Here is a 17,111-nt window from a genome sequence, read left to right on the forward strand (position 1 = left end):
TTATATTATATATATATATATATATATATATATATATATACAGGGTGTTCCAGCTATCACGCAGCACGATTTAAAAAAAGAGGAAGGGCTTTACGCGAAGCAAACCTATTGCGTATTGTTTCCAGTACAGTGGAGTAGCCGCCAGTAATTTTTTCATTACTGAGATTTAAATAATTAAATGTAATTAATTATCTAACTCGAGAAGTACTGTCCTAATTATCAAAGTGTCAATGAGAAAGTTGTAGAACAACATGAAAAACTCCCGATACAGCTTTCCGTTGCTCAATACGCGCTACATAAATGTGTTTTTCCGAGTGTGAAAGGAGCCCGCGAATACACGCAGAATTGCCGCACGATTGGCCGCTCGAGGCACTTTGCGGATATTCGCGGGCTTCTTTCACGCTCGGAAAAACACTTTTATGTAGCGCGTATTGAGCAACGGAAAGCTGTATCGGGAGTTTTTCATGTTGCTCTACAATGTTCTCATTGACACTTTGATAATTAGGACAGTACTTCTCGAGTTAGATAATTACAATTACCTAATTAAATCTCAGTAACGAAAAAGTTACTGGCGGCTACTCCACTGCACTGGAAACAATACTCACTAGGTTGGCTTCGCGTAACGCCGTTCCTCTTTTTTTAAATCGTGCTGCGTGATAGCTGAGACACCTCTCTCTCTCTCTCTCTCTCTCTCTCTCTATATATATATATATATATATATATATATATATATATAGTTGCTGTCGCAATAACAGATAAATAAAAATACGAGACCGATAATAAATCGAATAAAGTAGTGCGTAATATACAGTGCGTAGTATACAGTAGGAAATTTGGTCAAATAAAGGAGTTTGGGAGTCTGCGAAGCACCTGGGTCCATCCAGGTGGTGGCAAGGACTTTGCTTCAACCATCACTTGAGCCCCCTCGCCCCTTCTTCTGCGGCATGTGAAAAACTGGCCCGAGTTTGGAAATGTGCACACCAGGCTACGCAACAGGCTCGCAGGGGATCGCGCGCAAGAAATTGTGTACGCAGGCGCGGATCCAGGGGGGATGTCCGGATGTCCTGACCCCCCCCCCCCCCCCCCCTCAGATTTCTGCATCGCCCCCTCGCTGACGGGGGATGGCCCTGTCGCAAAAAAAAAAAAAAAAAAAAAAAGAATATGACCAACAGCATTCTTCAAAAGTATTTTTCGCGAGTACCAGCGATATCAGCCATGTAGAAGTAAAGCTAGCTCGCTCACAAGTTTTGTTGTATTCCGTCGGGGTGTGGTGTCGCGAAGTTGCCGTAATTATTTTTTCTCATGAACACCTTGGACCTCCTGGCGCCGGCGGTGCCTTACTCGTCCCGTCAGTGGCGTCGAATGAACGAGGGGACGCCCCTTTTGCCAACTTAGTTGCCCCTTGGGGTGTCATCGGTTGCCTCATTGGCTGTCATCGGTTCCGCGACCAACCTGCTTAATGAAAGAGATCACTTGCTGAAGTGTTCATATACAGGGTTTGTCCGAAAAGTAATGTCAGTGATTATATTGTGAAGCGACTATACGTCGCAGCGCGCTAAGGCCAGTTTGGATTGGTGGAGGGGGAAGTTAGCTTACGCACGCGGGGTCACTCAGTCGTCTGCGACCATCTGGAGAGTAAGGACAAGGTTTTTCGTCAACTCATTTTCATTTACCGTGCAAGCCGTAATGCAGCGCTCGTTGGAACGAAGGATTGCCATCGAGTTTTGTGTGAAACTCGGCAAGTCTGCAGTGGAAACTTTTCTTGTGATAAAGACAGCTTTTGGTGATTATTGTTTGTCAGAACGTCAAGTTTACTGGGGGCACAAGGTCTTTTTAGAGGGTTGTGAAGAGGTGAGTGATGAAGCCCGCGCTGTACCGCCATCAACGACCATCACCGACGAAAATGTGACGCGCGCGAGAGATCTTTTGTACTCCGACCATCGTTTGAGTGTCCGTTTAGTGGCACAGACAGTAAACATTCCAAGAAGTATACCGTTCACGAGATTTTGACGAACAATTTTCTAATGCGAAAAGTGTGCGCGAAGATCTTGCGCAAAATGTTAATGGACGACCAACAATCGAGCCGAGTTGAAACGTGCCAGGAGGTTTGGGACTTGTGCGGAAGTAACCCCCACGTTTTGGACAATGACATCACAGGTGACAAGACTTGGGTGTTTGAATACGACCCCGAAACAAAAAGGCAAAGTGCCAAGTGGCACAGCTCGGCGTCCCCTCGCCCCAAGAAGGTCAGAATTAGCAAGTCAAAGGTTGACCAAGACCATGCTGATTGTGTTCTGTCACATCAGTGGCCTTGTCCACCATGAGTTTGTACCCCATGGCACAACCGTTAACGCCAAATTCTACGTGAAAGTGCTCAAGCGACTCAAACGAAAGATTCATCGCACCCAGCCTGATATCGGGGGCGATTGGAAACTTCACCATGACAACGCGCCATGCAGCCTGCACCGCCTTCCTAGTGACCCGCTTCCTGGCCGATTGAAAGATGCCAACGGTTCCCCAGCCACCCTACAGTCCTGACGTGGCTCTCCCAGGCTGCTTTTTCTTTCTGCGCTTGAAAATTCACATGAAAGGACATCATTTCGCGACAGTTGGCAAAGTCGAAGAGGCTTGCACCAAGGCTCTAAAGGACATTCCTAAGGAGGCCTACCGTGACGCCTTCGATGATTGGAAATCTCGCTAGAAGCAATGTAACCACGCAGGAGGAGCCTATTTTGAAACATACTATTGTGTTGTACCCATCTGATCAATAATTTCTTTTTAATCGACTCACTGACATTAGTTTTCGGACAAACCCTGTATAAATAATGTAAGGCAGCAGCACAGCTGTTGTCTCGTCGCCTTTATTTGGCTGAGCCACGCGCTGAACGAAGACGACGCGCACAGTGATGATGATTATGTACAGGTGAAGAAGATGAAGGATTAATATTTTGCTCACACTAATTACCCCCTCGCGCGAAAGCGGCCAACCTGGCCGCTGGTTATAGCGGTGCGGTACGTCGTTGGAAGGGCTTTAGGCGCGAAACGTGGACAATTTCGGTGCCACGGTAGCGGCCATCGGAAGGCGTGACAACGGGAGTGACGCGGTAGTTCACTGGCGAAGTTTGCTCTACAACAGCGTAGGGCCCTATAAAACGCGACTGAAACTTGTCGCACAGGCCAGGAACTCGAGTGGGTGTCCACAAAAACACTTCATCGCCGGGGCTGAACTGAACGACGCGGTGAAATGCATCGTAGCGAGTCTTCCTATCCTGTTGACTTGCCTCGGTGTTGAGGCGGGCGCGATGGCGACACGCGGCAAGGCGAGATATTAACTGCTCACTCACTGACGCCGACGATTTCACGGGGGCATCAAAAAAAGAGACGTCGAGGAGAGAGGTCGGTTGACGCCCGTAAACTAGAAAGAATGGTGAGTAGCCAGTAGTGCGCTGTGCAGCGGTGTTGTAGGCAAAAGTCACGAATGGCAGGATGGTATCCCAGTTGGTGTGGTCAGCGTTGATGTACATGGAGATCATGTCAGAGAGAGTTCGATGGAAGCTCTCTGTGAGGCCATTAGTCTGAGGATGGTAGCTGGTAGTCGTCTTATGGATGGTGTTGCATGTGCGGAGGACGTCCTCGAGTAGCTTCGACAGAAACGCCTTGCCACGGTCACTCAAAAGGACGCGTGGCGCTCCATGCCGTAGAAAGATGGCTTCCAGGAAGAAAGTCGCAATCTCCTCCGCGGATCCTGAAGGTAGCGCAGCTGTTTCGGCGTACCTGGTCAAGTGGTCAACTGCAGTGACGACCCATCGCTTGCCGCTAGCTGATAATGGCAGCGGTCCGTAGAGGTAAATCCCGATGACTGCGAATGGAGCGTCAGGACAGGGAAGAGGTTGCAGCAGTCCAGCCGGAGGTGAAGTGGGCCGTTTGCGGTGCTGGCAGAGCGAGCAAGAAGCGACGTATTTCGCTACGCAGGTGGCAAGTCCAGGCCAGGAAAAACGACTGCGGATGCGTTCATAGGTCTTGTGAAAGCCGAGATGTCCAGCCGTGGGATCATCGTGAAATGTCTTCAATATCTGTTCCCTGAGTGATCGAGGAGCGACAGGAACCCAACGCTGTCCTTCGGGGTGGAAGACATACCGGTAAAGGATTGAGTTTTCACACTTGAAGTTCTGTAACTGGCGACGGGCTCGCGCGTTAGGAGGACGAGATGAGCCGTGAAGGCGTTCCATAATTGAGTGGCAGTAAGCGTCGTCGCGTTGGAGGGACGCGAACGTCTCAGGGTGGAAAGAAGGAAGACCGTTGAGAGCGGCGAGTGAAAGAACTGCAGAGGACGCGTTTACAGGCTCGGTGACGGATGGAGGCAGGCCGGGAACGTCGGACTGCGGTGGTAACGGACAGCGGCTGAGAGCATCTGCATCGTCGTGTTTCTTGCCGGATTTGTACGTGACGTCGAAGTCATATTCTTGCAGACGAAGTATCCAGCGACCTAAACGGCCAGATAAATTCTTTAACGTCAACAACCAGCATAAGGCGTGGTGGTCGGTCACGACCGTAAAGTGGCGGCCGTGTAAATACGGTCGGAATTTTTGGATGGCCCAAACAACGGCGAGGCACTCCTCAGTGATTGTATAATTTTTCTCGGCCGATGTTAGCGTCCGACTTGCGTATGCGACGACGCGTTCCTCAACACGTTGTCGTTGCAAAAGAACAGCGGCCGATTCCATGGCCGCTGGCATCAGTATGGAGAAGAGTGGGTGCGGACTCATCGAAATGACAAAGCACTGGCTCAGACGTGAGGGCACGCTTTAAAGTGTCAAAAGCCGCTTGGCACTCGTCTGACCATACGTATGGAGTTCCTGAAGGAAGGAGTCGGTGAAGCGGAGCCGCGATGGTAGCGAAGTCACGTATGAAGCGCCGGAAGTAAGAAGCCAGGCCAAGAAAGCTGCGAAGTTCGTTGGAGCGTTGGGGCCTCGGAAAGCGGAGGACGGCGGTAATCTTTTCGGGGTCAGGCCGAATGCCGTCTTTGCTTACGAGGTGGCCCAGTACTTTAATAGTCTTGCTGGCAAAGTGGCACTTTTTGGTATTCAGCTGAAGACCAGCAGCAGAGAGACACGTCAGAACTTCATCGATGCGCTGCAAGTGGAGTTGGAAGGTCGATGAAAATATGACTATGTCGTCAAGGTAGCATAAACAAGACTTCCACTTAAGGCCCCGCAAAACAGTGTCCGTCATCCATTCGAAGGTTGCTGGTGCATTGCAGAGGCCAAAAGGCATGACGTTAAATTCGTACAGTCCATCAGGTGTTGCAAAGGCAGTTTTTTCCTTGTCGGCCTCATGCATCGGAATTTGCCAATAACCCGAGCGTAAGTCAAGACTGGAAAAGTATTCCGCGCCTTGCAATGAATCTAAGGCGTCGTCAATGCGAGGCAAAGGATATACGTCTTTCCGGGTTATTTTGTTCAAGGCACGGTAATCAACACAAAATCGCACTGAGCCATCTTTCTTGCGCACCAAAACGACGGGTGACGACCAAGGGCTGGCGGAGGGGCGGATGATATTTCGCTCGAGTATGTCGGCAACGTGCTTGTCGATTATCTCGCGTTCGGCGGAAGAAACGCGATATGGTCGACGGCGGACAATAGAACTTCCATCGACGTGTATGCGATGAGTTGCCGCTGAAGTCTGTCCCAAGAGAGGTGAGTGTACGTCGAAGGAAGATTTATGTTTCGACAACAAGGCCAGTAGTTGATGTGCTTGCTGCGGAGTCAGATCCGTACTGATTGCGCTGGCGAGAGCAGTAGCAGGAGCAGCAGCTGCAGGTGGGCGTGGTTCTGCAGTACCAGTACTCGAAGCCATCACCGAGACAGGCTGTGTGTCCACACCGCAAACCACGACAGCACCTTTGGGAAGCAAAATCGGCTCATTCGTGACGTTGAGTACTGTGAGAAGAGCCGTGCCGTTGATGAATCGAACGAGACTCGACGCTAGTGCAATTCCTTTGGAGAGGCAACGGGCTGATGGGGTGACTAGAACATCGCCATTGTCAATTACGTCGGAAGCAATCACAAGAAGTTGCTCGTGGCCAGGTGGTACCACACAATCGGCTACGGTTCGTAGACGGTGGCGGGACTGAGGCCCCTTGTCGGTGTCATCGGTCTCGCGCATGTGGACAAGGCGTTGTCGGCAAGAGATGAAAGCGGCAGTGGCAGAAAGAAAGTCCCAACCAAGAATGAGCATATAAGCGCAGGAAGTCAGCACTGCGAACGGAATATGGTGGCGAATCCCATCAATAAAAACTCGAACGGTACACTGTGCCGATGGCCGTATCGTAAGGTTATTCGCGCTACGTAAAGGAGTGCCATGGTAAGGTGTAGTGACCTTGCGTAGACGAGAGCACAAATCGGCATGAATAATAGAAATAGCGGCTCCCGTATCAACTAATGCTCGAACAGGCACACCTTCAGCATACACTAATAACAAATTGGCCGGGCTCTCAGGAGGTGTTGTTTGTCCGAGCGATGCAGCTTCCCCTCCAAAAACTGCACCATCTAGTTTTCCGAGTGGTAGTCGGTATGGGTGACTGGCTGGAGAGGCGATGTTGAGCGTCGGAGAGGGGAAGGAGAGCGGCGGCGTCCTGGGCGGTAGTTTCGAGGAGCGTCGGGTGGAGCGGGTGGGGAGAAGGAACGTGTTGAAGGGCGGCGCTGGTATTGGCTCGGAAAGGACACCAGATCCCTCTCGTAAGCATCGTAGCCGCGGCGTTCGTCCTGCTGGCGCTTTCGACAAAACCGCGAGATGTGGCCTCGAATGCCACAATAATAACAGATTGGGCGGGAGGAGCGCCAGGGGGCGTAAAATGCAGGTACAGGTGCACGTGGTGTAAAGGCTGCGACGTCGTTCTGAGGAACCGGAAGGGCACGCTGAGCGACGGAAGGCTGCATGGCAGCAACTTGGGCGTACGTGAGCGGCGGATTTGGCGGTGTCGGAGGGTCAGGGCGTACAGCGGAAACCAAGGAAGACAGCTCGTCTTTGATAATGTCTCGTAGCCCAGTGGACGTAGAGTGAGCTGGAGGAACAGCAGAGCACGACAGGCCTTGTGCTTTGTGGGGATCGAGGTGCCTTCCCGCGCCTCGTCCCCCAGCTCGCGCGTGGCGCTTAGCTCGATCCCCGGGAACCGCCGCCGTAACGGCAACATGGCGGACACGGCTAGCGCGCCGGACTTACTTTCCCGCGCAAACCGTGCTTCTCCCCCCCGGAATTGGGCTTGCCCCGCGAGAACACGTCACCGGGACGCGCCCTGATTGGCCTCCCGCGCTGCGGCCCCCGGGCACCCTCTCCACCCGAGCTGTCGTCCGCTGAGCGCTTCCTCGCCGCGAGAGAGGCTCACAGGCTCGCAACGAGGTGGTTACATGAGACCTTTGTTCTCGCGACTCCTCGTTATCGCGCTTGGCGGACCGCTACCCGGTTAGCCCTAGCGCAGCGGGCGCGCGTACTCGATCGGTCTTGCGGCGAGCCTTGGCCCGTAAGCGCCGTGACTGTAGCACTGAGCTGTACCTTGGGTGAATAAACCCGTGTTGGTTGACAATCTGACTCCGGAGCCTTCTCTGCGCCGTGTCGGAGAGTCGACGAACCCTGCCGTAGCGCCTTTGTGCGTTGCGGAGTGGAGGAGCGTCGTGCCCTTTCCTGACCGTCGCTCGTAGGGTAAGCCTTGTGCAAACCCATCTCCACAGCTTGAAGCTCTTCGCGGATCAGAGCCCGAATCAACGTGCGCAAATCGGCATCCGAAGAAGGTCGCGTGTCACAGACGTCTGGCTGTAACCGGATGGCTTGTAGGGTATCCAGATGCTGGCAGGTCGCGATGACATCGTCTACGGTGGTGGGGTTTTTAACTGCTAGTGCGTTAAACGCAACGTGTCCAATGCCTTTTAAAATGTGTCGAACGCGATCGGTCTCGCTCATTGCCGCGTCGACGCGGCGGCAAAGGGAAAGGACGTCTTCAATTTACGAAGTGTACGTCTCCCCTGGTTGTTGCATGCGCGCATCGAGCTGCCGCTTTGAAACTTCAGAACGGATGGATGGCGTTCCGAAAATCTTCCGGACTTGGTGCTGGAAGGTGGTGCAATCGGGCAAGGCCCTCTCATGGTTAAAGAACCATGTCTTCGCGACATGGGACAGGTAGAAGGCGACGTGGCGAAGTTTCTGAGTGTCGTCCCAGTGGTTGTACTCACTCACCCGGTCATAGTTCTCCAGCCAGTCCTCGACGTCGTCGCGCGGGAGACCAGAGAATATAGTGGGGTCACGCTGCGGGGCGGTAACGGTCCACACGGAGGCGGCTGGTTGGGGGGCAGCGGGGGTGATGCCGGAGGGTCCGGGTTGCGGTACTTGGGCCATGGCAGTGGACAGGCGGAGCAAACGGCGACCCGAACGAAGCTCCAGTGGAACTCGACGTCGTAGAGGTCTAGGGGATCGAAAGCAATCTCCACCACTTTGTAAGGCAGCAGCACAGCTGTTGTCTCGTCGCCTTTATTTTGCTGAGCCACGCGCTGAACGAAGACGACGCGCACAGTGATGATGATTATGTACAGGTGAAGAAGATGAAGGATTAATATTTTGCTCACAATAATAACAACTAACAGCTAAACTAAGAACTACGCATGGGCAACTTATTTTAACTGTAGCACTCTTTGTGATCACAGTTACACCAGAGTCCTTCAATACTTCTCTGCGGTTACACGTTGACAATATCCAGTACGAGCACAGTACCGTTCGTACGCTACAAGTTTTTCATTGTAACTTCGCAGTTTTATTGCCGTATATTAAGCATAGTAGGGTCAAAGCCGCTCGATCCGTTTATCTGAGTGGGCGTTCGCGCGGAGCGGGGCGAAGTCTCGAGTAGCGGCTGCGAAGTGGGGGAGCGTGACGTCAGCGGCCAACGCCAGCGCGCGGGCCAAGGATGGCGTCGCGTGGTTAGAGAAACGGAAGCAGATGCGCGCCTTGTGTAAAAGGATGGCGTCGCGTGGGAAACAAAACATGAAGACGCTCGCTCGCGCTCTCGGCTACTACACCACATCGTTCTTCTTGTAGGTGGCGTCGTGAGTCTTCATACGCGGTGATTCGCATATCGTAAGCTCCAAAGCAAACGAAGGTGTTTCAGGCGAACACAAATAATCTCCTTAAGGAAAACAAGGTGTCCCAACAGAACTCCAAAGACGGACCCGTGCTTACGCATTTATAACGAACCTGCAACAGATCATCCCAAATTTTATTTTAAGAAACAATACAGGCTGGATATACCGGGTGTTTTAAGCATTATGGTTTTCTTAAAATTAGGCACTGGGAGGCACGTGAAGACCACCTGCGCAAATAAGTTATGTGGCCAGGGGACAGAAAGTGAGATGATTATTATCGCTGTCAGCAGCCGAATTGACTAAAATTGAATAATTAACTTTTTATTGACTGCAGTAAGAAACACGACTGCCTCTAAGAGAGAGAGAAACGAGAAGGGAAAGGTAGGGAGGTTAACCAAGGACGTGCCCGGTTGGCTACCCTACGCTTGGGGAGAGGGAAAGGGGAAGAATAGATAAGGAGCGAGAATACGAAAAAAAAAACCACATAAAGAGTCAGTTATTCACACAGTCAGTCGCAGAGGAAGGTCCACTGTCACAAGCGCTCATATAGTCCAGTCTCCTTCAAGAACTGAAGAAGAGCTTTTGTGGCCTTTCGCATGCAGGAATGCGTAGGCCATGGTCCCAGAATCTTTTCCTCTGACAGCACTCTGCTATCTAACATGCTGAGTTGAGTTTGAAGAATCCGTCGTTGAGCGTCAAAAGCTGGGCAATGACACAGAAGGTGCTCTAGCGTCTCATCGCAGCCGCACAAATTGCATGCCGCACTGTTAGCCATTCCTATTAGGAATGAATAGGAATTTGTAAATGCGACGCCCAACCACACGCGACACAGTAAAGTTGCTTCACCACGGGAGAGTCCAGGTGGCAGGCGAAGTCGCAATTTAGGGTCGAGAGAATGCAAGCGTGAGTTGCTGAAACCTGGTGAATTCCATCTTTGAAGTGTGATGTGGCGAGCAAGTGATTGAAGTTGCCGCGCAGCGTCCGTTCTTGAGAGTGGTATAGGCACTCGCTGATGTTTTTGATGAGCGGAGCGAGCAGCTTCATCGGCGCTGTCGTTGCCAACAATTCCGCAGTGGCTCGGCAACCACTGAAATACGATGTCGTGTCCTTTCTCAATCGCGTGGTGATGAGCTTGTCTTATTTCGTACACTAGCTGTTCGTGTAACCCGTGACGTAGGGCAAACTGCAGAGTTTGTAGGGCTGCTTTCGAATCGCAGAAAATGGCCAAGCGATTTGGTGGTTGCTGGAGCACGTAATGGATTGCACCTTGAAGAGCCACAAGTTCTGCTGCTGTCGACGTGGTGTTGTGAGAGTACTTAAATTGCAAAGAGACGGCGTCCGATGGAACAACCACTGCTCCGGTTGAACTGTTGGAATTAGTGGAACCGTCCGTGTAAATATGTATTCGGTCAAGATAAGACTCGTGTAGGCAAAGCAGGGACAACTGCTTCAGGGCTAAGGGTGACAGGTCTGATTTCTTAGCAATCCCAGGAACTGAGAGGCACACGCGAATTTGCCGGAGACACCACAATGCCGATGTTGGGCGTTTTGCAGGCTTGAAGCCAGAAGGCATCGACTCGTGTTGTCTCGTCACAATACTACAGTATGTAGCCTGTGGTCTTCGCGCTGGCAAACTGGCTAAATGGTGGGATGGTAGTCGTGAAAGGTGTCGAATGTGCGCTCTTAGCGTCTCTGCGACGATATGGGTGGTGATAGGATGCTCCTGTGCAATGACAATCGTCGCAGCTGTCGAAGAACATCTCGGGAGGCCAAGACATGTCCGAAGTGCTTGGGCTTGTACGCTCTGTAGAGCAAGGAGATTAGTCTTGCATGTGTTCGACAAGACTGGAAGACTGTAGCGAAGAAATCCGAGAAATAGTGCCGTGTATAGCTGTAACATAGAGCGCACGGATGGTCCCCACGATTTTCCAGCTATGATCGAACTTAAACATATTCTCAATACAAATGAGTTTTTTCTTCATGTAGGAGACATGGGGACTCCAGGTGAGGTCTCGATCCACAATAACGCCTAAAAACCTGTGAGTTTTCTTATATGCAATTGAGTGGCCCTCGATGCGCACCGGGTAGAAATACATCGGTTTTCGTGTGAATGCCACTAGTGCACATTTTTCCGTAGATATTGTCAGACCTTGTCGGCGAAGGTATGCCACTGTCAGGGTTGCTGCTTGTGGCCGTGTTACGCCAGACGCCCAGATGCAAATATCATCTGCGTAGAGCGAGACATTGGCGGTCTGTGGTAGCGTTTCGGTAAGCCCCACTAGAACGAGGTTGAAAATAGTCGGACTTAACACTCCGCCTTGTGGGACACCACGACTGGAAATATATCTATTTGTCGGGCCATCTTCTGTAAGAACAAACACTGATCTCCTTGAGAGATAGCTCCTAATCCATCTAAAAACGTGGCCTCCAAGTTCTGCAACCTCAAGAGCTTGGAGAATGACTTCGTGGGTTACGTTGTCGTAGGCACCTTTTACGTCTAAGAAGAGTGCCACAGAGAGACGCTTCATAGCTTTTTGTTGTTGCACGGAGGTCACAAGATCAATGACATTGTCTATTGAAGACCGTCCACGTCGAAAACCAGCCATAGCATCAGGGTAGATGTTAAAGTATTCAAGGTACCACTCCAGACGTGTCAGCAACATCCTCTCCATGACCTTACCGATGCAACTCGCAAGTGCAATCGGTCGGTACGATGTAAGGTCCAGCGGAGACTTTCCAGGCTTCAGTAGAGGCACCAATCGGCTGCACTTACACTCGTCGAGGACTATGCCGTCATGCCAAGACTTATTGAAGATATCCAGCAAACAGCATTGCGCTGTTGAACCCAAGTGTCTTAAGGCAGCGTAGGTCACCCCATCGGGACCGGGTGATGACGACCGCCTGCACATAGCCAAAGCCGCTTGCATTTCTTCCATAGTAAAAGGCACTTCCATACTTTGATCTCTCGCGACAGGGACGTCATGTAGCGAGAGGTCCATCAGTGGAACGATGTCACCAGTAACCTTTGCACAAAAATCACCAGCGACTTCAAGCTCTGGTCGACTTTGATGTAGAGCGAGTGCTGTGAAGGGACGACGTTGTTGTGGAAGTGATCGAAGACCCTGAAGAGTTCTCCACACGGGGGATAACGGCTTGCGAGGATCCAGGGAATCGCAGAAGCTCTTCCATCGTCGGTCCTGAAGTTTGTTCATCTCACGCTGAATTTTCTTCTGAATGCGTCGGGCTTCCCTCAAGTCATAACTAGACTTAGTACGCCTATATCGTCTCTCGGCCCGCCGGCGGATCGCACGAAGCCTCTCCAGTTCTTGGTCGAAATCTGTGCGTCTTGTCGATGGTGTATACGTCCGCGTAGAAGCCTGCAGCGCATGTATGATAATGTCTTCAAGGGGCTCAGGATGTTCCTGTCTGCACTTGTCCTCGATCGAAAGTCGGTATGCTTGCCAGTCAGTCTGTCTTGACAGCATAAGCGAACTAGAACTGTCAAAGCCTCTGACATTAATGTAGGTAGGCATATGGTCACTGCCATGAGTTTCAATTCTGTGAACCATTGAACTTTAGAATGTAAACTATGAGACACTAATGTCAAGTCCAAAGAGCTACTGTAAATCGCCCCTCGGAGATAAGTCGGACTGCCATCGTTCAAAACTCTCAGTCCGTGCTCGGCAGCGAGATCAACTAGACTCGTGCCTCGTTGATTAGTCCTGAAGCTTCCCCAAAGTGGATGATGGGCGTTAAAGTCACCCATGATTATCCAAGGACCTGGAGTTTTCATGAGTATGTCGTTTAGTCTCTGTCGATCAAGTCGACGTGATGGTGATAGGTAGGCGCCTATTAGTGTGAAGGAAACCTTCTTCTTTTTGACACGGAGACATACGTAATGATTGTCGTCGTGAGGCTGCACTTTTTGTTGAACATATGTGAGCTCCTTGCGAATATACACAACAACTTGACTTCGTTCAACACATGATGAAGAAACAAATGACTCGTAACCCGACAGTCGAATTGTTCTTGAAAAATGGGGTTCACAAATGATAATCGGGAACTTGTTCTCGAAAACATAGTGCCGAAATTCTGACATCCGTGACTGCAGACCTCTGGCATTCCATTGAAGTATGGAAGCGCACTTGACTTGTTCCCGGAAAGGTCGCAGTGGTTGTGGATGGCAAGCCATCTTGTTACTGTAGACCTGCAAGTACTGGTTCAAGGGAGTCCAGGACTTGCAGTGCGCATTTAGCGGATGGTGTTTGCATGGTATTCAGAAGGGAGCGGATAACACTCACCAGGGACCTCAGAACAGCAACGACTTGGACATCTTGGGCAGCTTGTTTATCTGCTGCCGAATTAGCGCTCGGCGGTATTCGATGCTGTCGATCATCTGAGAAGTGTGCCTGGGGTAGAGCAGGCCAAGCAGCTTCAGATTTTTGCTGAGCTTCGGTATTCTTCTGACCATGTAGGTGTAGGGTGCTTGGCGGTGGCGGCGGTGGCGGTGGCGTGAAGGAGCGCTCTGGGGGCAAAACAGTACTTTTTTCTTTCTTGGAAGTGCGCCGTCGACGGGAACGTCGTCTTTTAACAGTCGTTATCGCTTCCTTTCGTGACGAGCCGTCCTTCACCATTTGCCTCAAGATTCTCTTCTCCTTCTTGATTAGTGGACAGTCGTTTGATGAGGCATCATGATCTCCATTGCAGTTTCTGCATTTCAGGGTACTCGCTTTGCAAGACTCTGCTGTGTGGGGTTCGGCGCAACGCGGGCAAGTTGGCTTCTTGTTACATACCCCACTCACGTGGCCCATTCTCAAGCACTTGTGACATTGAAGAGGTCTCGGGATATATGCTCGAACGACATGGCGAAAATGACCAACCTTCACATGTGAAGGAAGGCAGTCGCCTTTGAAGATCACCTTGACGCAACGGGAGTTGCCTATTCGGCTAACTTGCAGTATGTCCGTAGTGTCAGCAGCTGGCTTGACCAGGACAGGAAGGTCAGTATTCGGTATAGAGATGTCGATATCATATATGACGCCCGTTGTCATGCCTCTGTTCTGCGGGATGTAAGCGCGGACTCTGATGTCGCCAATCTCCGTGACGGTTTGCAAGGTATGCAAAGCGGCCGGTTGCTCGACGTCTATGGCCAGGACATTCTTACGGGGATTAACTCGAATGTCGATTATCTGATTCGGCACGAGAGCTTCAAGACGTACCGAGATGACCTGCCTATTGATGCTCCTCAGGTTGGCCGAAGGATCAACGGGAACAAACAATATAGTGTGGCGCGGCGGACCACAGGAGGCCTTCACGGTTGACGTACTTCCCGGCGAAGACCCACCGAGGATTCTCCTCTTCGCCTTGCGTTTCGCCATAGGGACAAAGCCATCGCTGTCGTCGCTACTCGCCGTATACAGTTCAGTGCTGTCACTGGCGGTGTCATCATCTCGGCTGTTCTGCTTCCTTGAGGCCGACGTCGAAGGCAATGCCATGTCCGGACTACGTACAACGGGGTCGGGATCCATCGCCGCCCGCAGGAGAGCGATGTTCCCCGGATTACACAAAAAACCACAAAAACTCAGGAGACAGAAAGATGATGATGATGATGATGCACCTCCGTTATGGCTCGCACCCACTAAGGGGGATAGGCCAAGAATCGGGCGGCAGTGGGAATGCTAAAGAAAATTCATATTTTAAAACAAGAAAACAAGAAATGCCAAGTAAAAGAGCAGCGTTCCACAGGAGAAACACTTCGTCGTCTTCATCCACTGCCTCTAAGTTTTCAATACAAACATACCCACTTACTGCAGTCGACAAAAAATAATTGTTCAATTTTAGTAATTGGGCTGCTCACAGTGATTATTATCATCTCACTTTGTGCCCCCCTGGCTACATAACTTATTTGCAAAGGTGGTCTTCGCGTGCCTAACTTTAAGAAAAGCATAAAGCTCAGCTTTGACCACCCTGTATTCTCAGGCACAGCCGCCAAGCACATGGCTGTATTGGGTAACGTCTTTTTCCTATAAGCTCGGAGAAACCGATATCTGGCTTCGCTACAGGTCTTCTTCATCTTTCTGGGGTTTTACGTGCCAAAACCAGTTCTGATTATGAGGCACGCCGTAGTGGAAGACTTCGGATTAATTTTGACCACCTGGGGTTATTTAACGTGCACTACAACGCAAGCACACGGGCGTTTTTGCATTTCGCCTCCATCGAAATGCGGCCGGAATTCGATCCCGCGATCTCGTGCTCAGCAGCGCAACGCCGAGCTGACGCCTGAGCCACCACGGTGGGCTACAGGTGTTGCTCTAGACGTACAAAACGCGGGTTTATCGTGAGCAGAAACGGTGAATTTCGGTAAATAAGAAAGGCTACTATCATCATCATCATTGACAGAAGCTGACCCCCCCCCCCCTCAGAAAAAACCTGGATGCGCCCCTGTGTGTACGTGCACTCGAACCTCAATGTGCGGAAGGCTTCGTCCGCTGCCCAGCGAAACGTTGACGCGTCAAGCAGAAATGAATCGCACACAGATTGATACAAATGTCGGTCTTGACCCTTTGATGTGAAATCAATGCCTTGACATGAAATGGGGCCTAGATTTTGAACCCGTCAGCTCTGCTGGGACTTTTGTGATGCAATAATGTAACAATCATATTCTTTTCGGCGTTAAAGAAATAAATGTGTCGGAGTTTTCATGGCTCTGTGCGGAATCGTCTTTATCTTTTTATTTTTCTGAAAAAAAAAACATGAAAGAAAGAAGTTTCTTCTCACGCCCCTCAAAATTTCATGAAATTTTACATCTCTAGGCCAACCGTGGCTGCCACATTCACGAAATAATAATTTGCGTAAACGGCATTACGGCAGTTGTATAGACGAAAACACACGGACGTGTCTTGCATTTACCTCGCCGTCAAGGTTTCTCCGCTCCCTGCAGGTCGCACTGTCGTCTGCGCGCTGTGGCCTGCGCACTCAACATCAAAATTGGGCCTCAAAATTAGGGCCACGTAGCGTCCACCTCCGCAAAGAGTAAACATTTCTTAAAGCGATTACCACAGTGCGTGGTATCAGCGTAAATTTTTTTCCAGGATGAGTGCCCGTCTGTAAGAGGGGAGAGGAGGAGGCGTTGGTCTGGATTTTTTTTTTTTTTTGGGGGGGGGGGGTGCTAGAGGGGTGTTGGGGGGGTATAAATCCCTGCCCAAGAGACGCGAAGTGCGTTTGGCTCCAAAAGCGACGAAGCCAAGCCTGGACCGACCGTCGCGCTCCGCTCAATCGGCTCTGTCGGAGCTATATAGGGGCAGCGTTCTGGCTTCCACTGAATCAATCAATCAATCAATCAATATATTTTTATTCTAGTTTCCTTATACAAGAAACCAAAGGGTCCCGGACAAAAGGTGCTTCCTTGCACCTGGCTGGGTCCGGGGCCCTATATACAAACTGTACACGGAGGAAACAGCAAGTGTAATGTATGCGCACACAATGCTAGCATATGTGTGCGCATACATTACAGCGTTCCTACTGAGCAGCTGTCTGCCTACCATACCGTGCTCAACGTCAAGCTACATTTATGCAATCCTTTCTTTGGAGAACGGCGACAACTTTCCTTTTCGTGTACCATTGCCGTGCGGCACCTACAATGCCGTTGGCACGCTCATCACGCCAGCGTTCCAAGACGCCTTCAGCGCCACGCTAATTCTCGCAATCGTTCTTAATTCGAATTTCAAACAAATTCTTATATCCCTCTGCTAAAGAGGAAGTACTTCAAATCACAGCTTCCCTTACTAACTTCCGTTGTGAGCACTGGCAGAGCAAGAACACGCGCGCTTTTTGCTGTTCGAGAAAGCGCGCGCGTGGCTGCCATGCTTTCAAGCCACAAGAAAGGTTCGGATTTTTTGCAGGTCTCACTATTCGGTGAGACGGCCTAATGTATCACGCAAAGGGGGACAAAGTATGACAAAATTGGCGAGATGAATTATGATCCGT

Source organism: Dermacentor silvarum, chromosome 1 (assembly GCF_013339745.2).
Source record: "Dermacentor silvarum isolate Dsil-2018 chromosome 1, BIME_Dsil_1.4, whole genome shotgun sequence".
NCBI lineage: Eukaryota > Metazoa > Arthropoda > Arachnida > Ixodida > Ixodidae > Dermacentor > Dermacentor silvarum.